The sequence below is a fragment of the Lathyrus oleraceus genome, chromosome 5 (genome assembly GCF_024323335.1).
Source record: "Lathyrus oleraceus cultivar Zhongwan6 chromosome 5, CAAS_Psat_ZW6_1.0, whole genome shotgun sequence".
NCBI lineage: Eukaryota > Viridiplantae > Streptophyta > Magnoliopsida > Fabales > Fabaceae > Lathyrus > Lathyrus oleraceus.
In genome coordinates, this window is record NC_066583.1 from 330,273,600 (window position 1) to 330,279,097 (window position 5,498).

The following is a 5,498-nucleotide window of genomic DNA, read 5'->3' on the forward strand; positions in this document are numbered from 1 at the left end:
CAACAATACTCTTTAATATTTCTTCTCTCTTACAATCTTCTCAATATAACAATATCCACAAATTCTAACTAATAACTGCATAACTCACACTTTAGTGGTTAAAAAAAACATATAGCCAAGACTAAATGTAAACTTATACTTCATGTTCTTAATCTAAATCAGGAAAATACAAAGGATTAGCTAAAAAAGTTATACCTATTTTATCTTCTTAAGCGATTTTTAAAAGATTCAATGCATAAGAAAAAAGGGTTACTACCTTTCATTTTATTTATAAGTGAAATTTTACATTTTTACGGTATCATCAACTAGATACATTCATTATTCAATAAATCTAAAAATTCAACTTTCTCTTCTAAATAGACCAGAGAGGGAGTATATCATTTGCTTACCACTCTTTCAATTATCTCCATTTCTTTTTCGCTTATATTTCATATTTAATGATATTAATTTATTATATAAATATTTATTTTAACATGAAATTTATTATAATTGAAATTTATTTATTATTTAATAAGACATAAATAAGTATTTACTTATTTTTAATAATACATAAATAGATATTTAGAAATAAGATATAAGTAATTTTTATGATTAATTATATTTAAGATTTACATTTTATTAATTTGAACTGTATTTGATTAATTACATTTATCCACATTTTTAAAAAAATCAAATATAAACCCTATATATTATTAAATATTTTAATTTGATTATTATTTAATAAAATAGAATTATTATTTATTATTTAACTGTGGAATTCTTTTTTTCTTATAATATAGGTTTGATTTATGTTAAATTAATTACTTAAAATTTAATTTGAATTATTAAATATTTTAATTTATTACAATTTACGCTGATTTAGTTTCAAAATTTTAAATGATTATTATTTAATAAAATGTAATTAATAATTAAATTATTTAAATATTAATTAATTAAATAAATATATTAAATTAATTAAAATTAAATCATAATTTAATTAAATATTAATCAATTAAATAATATTTTTTAATTCAGTGAAATATTAATCAAGTAAATCGTTTTTAATTCAAATTAAATAGTAATCAAATTATATGTATTATTTAAGTGAGATAAAAAATTTAAGTAAGCAACATGGCCCAATGGATAGGGCATTCCATATGTGTGAAGGGGACAGTAGTTTTAGTAACTACATAATCTTTTGATTTTTAAGCATTTAAAAACTCCTAATTTATATATATTTAAGTGGGAAAAAATTCAAAGCGACTAGCATGACCTAGTGGTTGGGGTGTGTTACCACAAGAAATTAATATGGTATGTTGAAGGCGTAATTAATGAAAGTGCCTTATGGATTTAAGGATTATACCCCACCAAGGGAGGGGGGGGGGGGGGGGGTTGAAAGAAAGTTGAGCCCAAGATAAGCAAGAGCTGGGAAAACCACAAGTTACTAGAAGATGAAATCGACAAAAGAGGCATGTTTGGTCAAAATCCGTTCTGTCGACTGAACCAGAGATTGGGACTTAAGAAATTCTTGATTGTACCAAACACATAGGGGACGGTGTCGACATAAATACCTGAGCGGGATAAATTTGAAATTCAAAATGGCTAGCAGTTACAAGGAGAACAAGCGCCAAAGATAGGGAGCAGTTTTAGATCGTGTGGCACGACGTCTTGTCTACAGACAATTATTTTTAAGTAGTTTCGCTTGTAGACAATTTCTTTAGTTCATTATAAATAGGGGATCCCACAGAGGACTCCAGGTGTTCACTTTGTACCAAAATCACTTGTAAGAAAACTTCACATTCCCAGCGCGAGGAAGCAAGAGTTTTTAAGAGTGCTATGTACGTGAATCACCACATTTACTTCAATGCAACTTCCTTATTTTTCAATTGTTCCCGTTGAACACTTTATTTTAATTTCATTTACGTTTGAATTATCATTTTACGTTGTCGTCTACGCTGTCGACACTAATTCTATTACGATAATAGAATTCACCAAAAGCGTGTTCGTTGTGTATGTCTTTTGAATGTTATAGTGTTGTAGGTCACGAGTCACCCATAGTCTATAACATCATCATTTCGTATGGAAAAACCTTTGCTTGTTCAATACTTTGTCAGAAGTTGTTTCTCACAAAGTTAATATTTCGTCGAATTGAACGAGTCACCCTGTTACATTAGCACATGTCTTAGGATCAACTGGTCGATCCTGCAAGTAACCCTTAGTTTAAGGCTTAGGGAAGACCAGTGGTTGTTTACCAATTTCCACAGTAAACAAAATGACACGCTCAGTGGGACCAGTGCTAGTGTAGTTACGCAATTGCATGAAACCTAGAAGTGACAAACTATATAGTAGGCCACAAGAAACTGTGAAAATGTCAAACTCCAATACGGATGAAGTGCCACAAGGGACTTTATCCACGATGGAAACAGTAATTTCACAGGTTACAACTTTGTCTCCGATGATAAGTGCAGCCTCAACGATGTCGACTACGGGTGCGGTTGGAGCATCAATTCCTTTACCTCCACCGGGAGGTTAAGGATCAACGATAACAACGTTTAGACCTTATGTGCCTCGCTTTGGCACCACAGATCCTCTTTATGGAATGTCGTATTCCTTAATGCCAGGATATCAGTCAACATCAAGTGCATCATTGTTTTCAGACAACGCTCAAAATACGAATCCCTCCTTACAAGGATTAGCGCAAGGGGGCAATGCTCAAAATAGGAATAATACTCAGAATAGAACCATGCCGCTGTCGAATACTTCAATAGCGGTGTTGAGACAACAAATGGATGATAGTAATCATGAGTTGGTTAATATGTTAACTAATCAAATGGGTACAGTTTTTAATCCTGTGATACAGGAATCTGCTGAAACAAATAGGCAGGTGGCTAATCAATTGACACGCTCGTGTAACTTCCTAGGGGCACCGGCTCGACAGATGGAACAAGTGGTTAGGCAAACCATTCCTGTTCAAGTAGAGATAGGGGCAGTAGAAGATGAGACAGTCTATGAGGGACAATTCCTTAGACCCCAACAAAATCAAGGCATTGAGTCAGGAGTAGCAGGACGTAACCAGATGGTGTTAGTTAACCGACATCAGGATGCTGATCAAATTGTCGATCAACATCGGCAAGAAGACTTAGCATTGGAAAATAATTTGGCAACTATTGTCGAAAGAATTATGGCTAGGAATGGTATGAGTGCCACATTGCAAAGGCCACTATATGCTTCCCCATTGGCTAAATTTATTCTACAAACCGAGGCACCTAGAGGAATGAAGGTGCCTAAATACACTAAGTTTGGGGGAGAATCTGGTGAGTCGACAATAGAACATATTGCCAGATATTTAACAGAGTCAGGAGATTTGGCTCAAAATGAGTGTTTGAGAGTAAAAAACTTTCCTTCCTCTTTGACTAAGGCTGCCTTCACATGGTTCACTTCTTTGGCCTCAAGTTCGATTGATTCATGGGCCAAGTTAGAAAAGAAGTTCCATGAACAGTTTTACGAAGGGCATTCCAAAATCAGTTTGGCAGAATTGTCTAGAATTAAGAGAAGGTTTGCTGAGAGTATTGACGATTATTTGAATAGATTTAGATCATTAAAGGCCATGTGCTTTACGCAAGTACCGGAACATGAACTTGTTCAAATGGCTGCTGGGGGTTAGATTATTCCATTAGGAAGAAAATAGACCCAGCCTTTGTAAAGAGTATGTCACAATTGGCTGATAGAGTTCGACATCTCAAACGGCTAAGGTTAGAAAAGGTTAGACACAGTAAGGCGAAGAAAGAAAAGATAGCTTTCGTTGATTATGACGCGACCGATCCAATCTATGAGGCTAATTATGCCTCATCGACCGAATTAGAAATTGACGTGGCTGAGTTAAATTCAGGATTTGCTTATGAGTGTCGGTTATTACTTCCTGCACAAGGGAAAAATTCTGTCGAAAACAATCCAAAATTCCCTTCAAAAACTTATACATTTGATGTGACAAAGTGTGAGGAAATTTTTGATTTGTTAGTTAAAGATAGTCAAATGGTGGTGCCACCTGGTACTAAGATACCACCATTGAAACAAAGACAGAAAAGAGGATTTTGTAAGTATCATAATTATCTTGATTATAATACCTCTAATTGTTAACTTTTCAGGGATCTGGTTCCGAAAGCAATTCAAGAAGGCAGGCTGAAATTTGATGGCCGCAAAATGAAGATCGACGCTGACCCTCTCCACCAGGAGGAAGCTCTATTCGTTGAGCCAGTCGAGATCAACATGGTCGAGATCACTGAATATGATGAGGCTGACATGTTAGAGGAAACTAGTGAAAGCCCAGATGTCGACATAGCTGAAGTCTATCCAAGGGCTGATGAAGATTTGGTAGATTTCCTGTATCGCTACAAGAATAAGGGTTCACAAGTCTACTTATGCCCTAGATGTGGCGCTGTCACCGACAAAGTTGCTGCTGAAAATTTCCAGAAGCTACAATTGGGAAAAAGCAAAAGAAGTGGGTTGAACAGAGCACGCCAGAATGAAAGAATCCCAAGGAAAGCTGTGGAAAATGCTCAAGCAAGGCCTAGGAGCTTCGTACCATCGGCAAGTGCTCCTAGAGGCACTTGGATCAAGCCTCGGGGAAAACAAGAAACCCCACAAGGTGTTGCTGCTGCCAAAGGAGGTTTAGCAATCAACTACAGGCTTGAGTTCAAGTCTGAGAAAAGGACTCATGTTTCTGAAAATTATTTGGGGAAGAACCCCATGTCTAGAACTCAATGGAGACGTTTTCAACATTGCAAGCAGGCTGAAAGAGAGGTTGCTAGGGAAATGGCTGGAAAAGGCATGGCTAGTGGGGCTGATTCTGGAAAAAGAGTTGTTGTGAAGGTCGACACTGCAACAAAAGAACGGATCAGGGAGTATGTCCGTCGACCAAGTGAAAAATGTTCTGATGAGGTTACTGATGACTTCAATTCAGAATCAGAAGCAAGTTTGGATATCTTAGTCAACGTGGTGTCAATTCTACCAGAAGTATACAATTGTGTTACTGAGGTGAAGGATTTGGTAGACGATGTCGCCGCTAAAGAAATGGTGTTACATAAGCCAAGATGTTACTTTGTGCTGAATGATGGTTCTGTTGAGAGCCAAGAAGAAATTTTTGAGAAGACCACAATGACTATGAAGAGTCAATTGAAACCTCTGTTGATTAGGGCCAAAGTGGAAGGTGTGACTATCAACAAAGTGTTGGTAGATTGTGGTGCTACTGTTAACATCATGTCACACCAAATTTTGAAGAAAATTGGTAAGTATGATACTGATGTTATATCCAACAACGTAGTCTTATCTGACTACAGGGGTAAAACAAAAAGCACAATGGGTGTGATCATGGTGAATGTCACTGTCGGCTCAATCACTAGGCCAACATTGTTCATGTTAATAGATGCCAAGCCAAGTTACAATTTGCTAGTCGGCAGAGAATGGCTCCATGGTGTCGGAGCGGTACCATCTTCAGCACATCAGAGATTGGTAATTTGGAG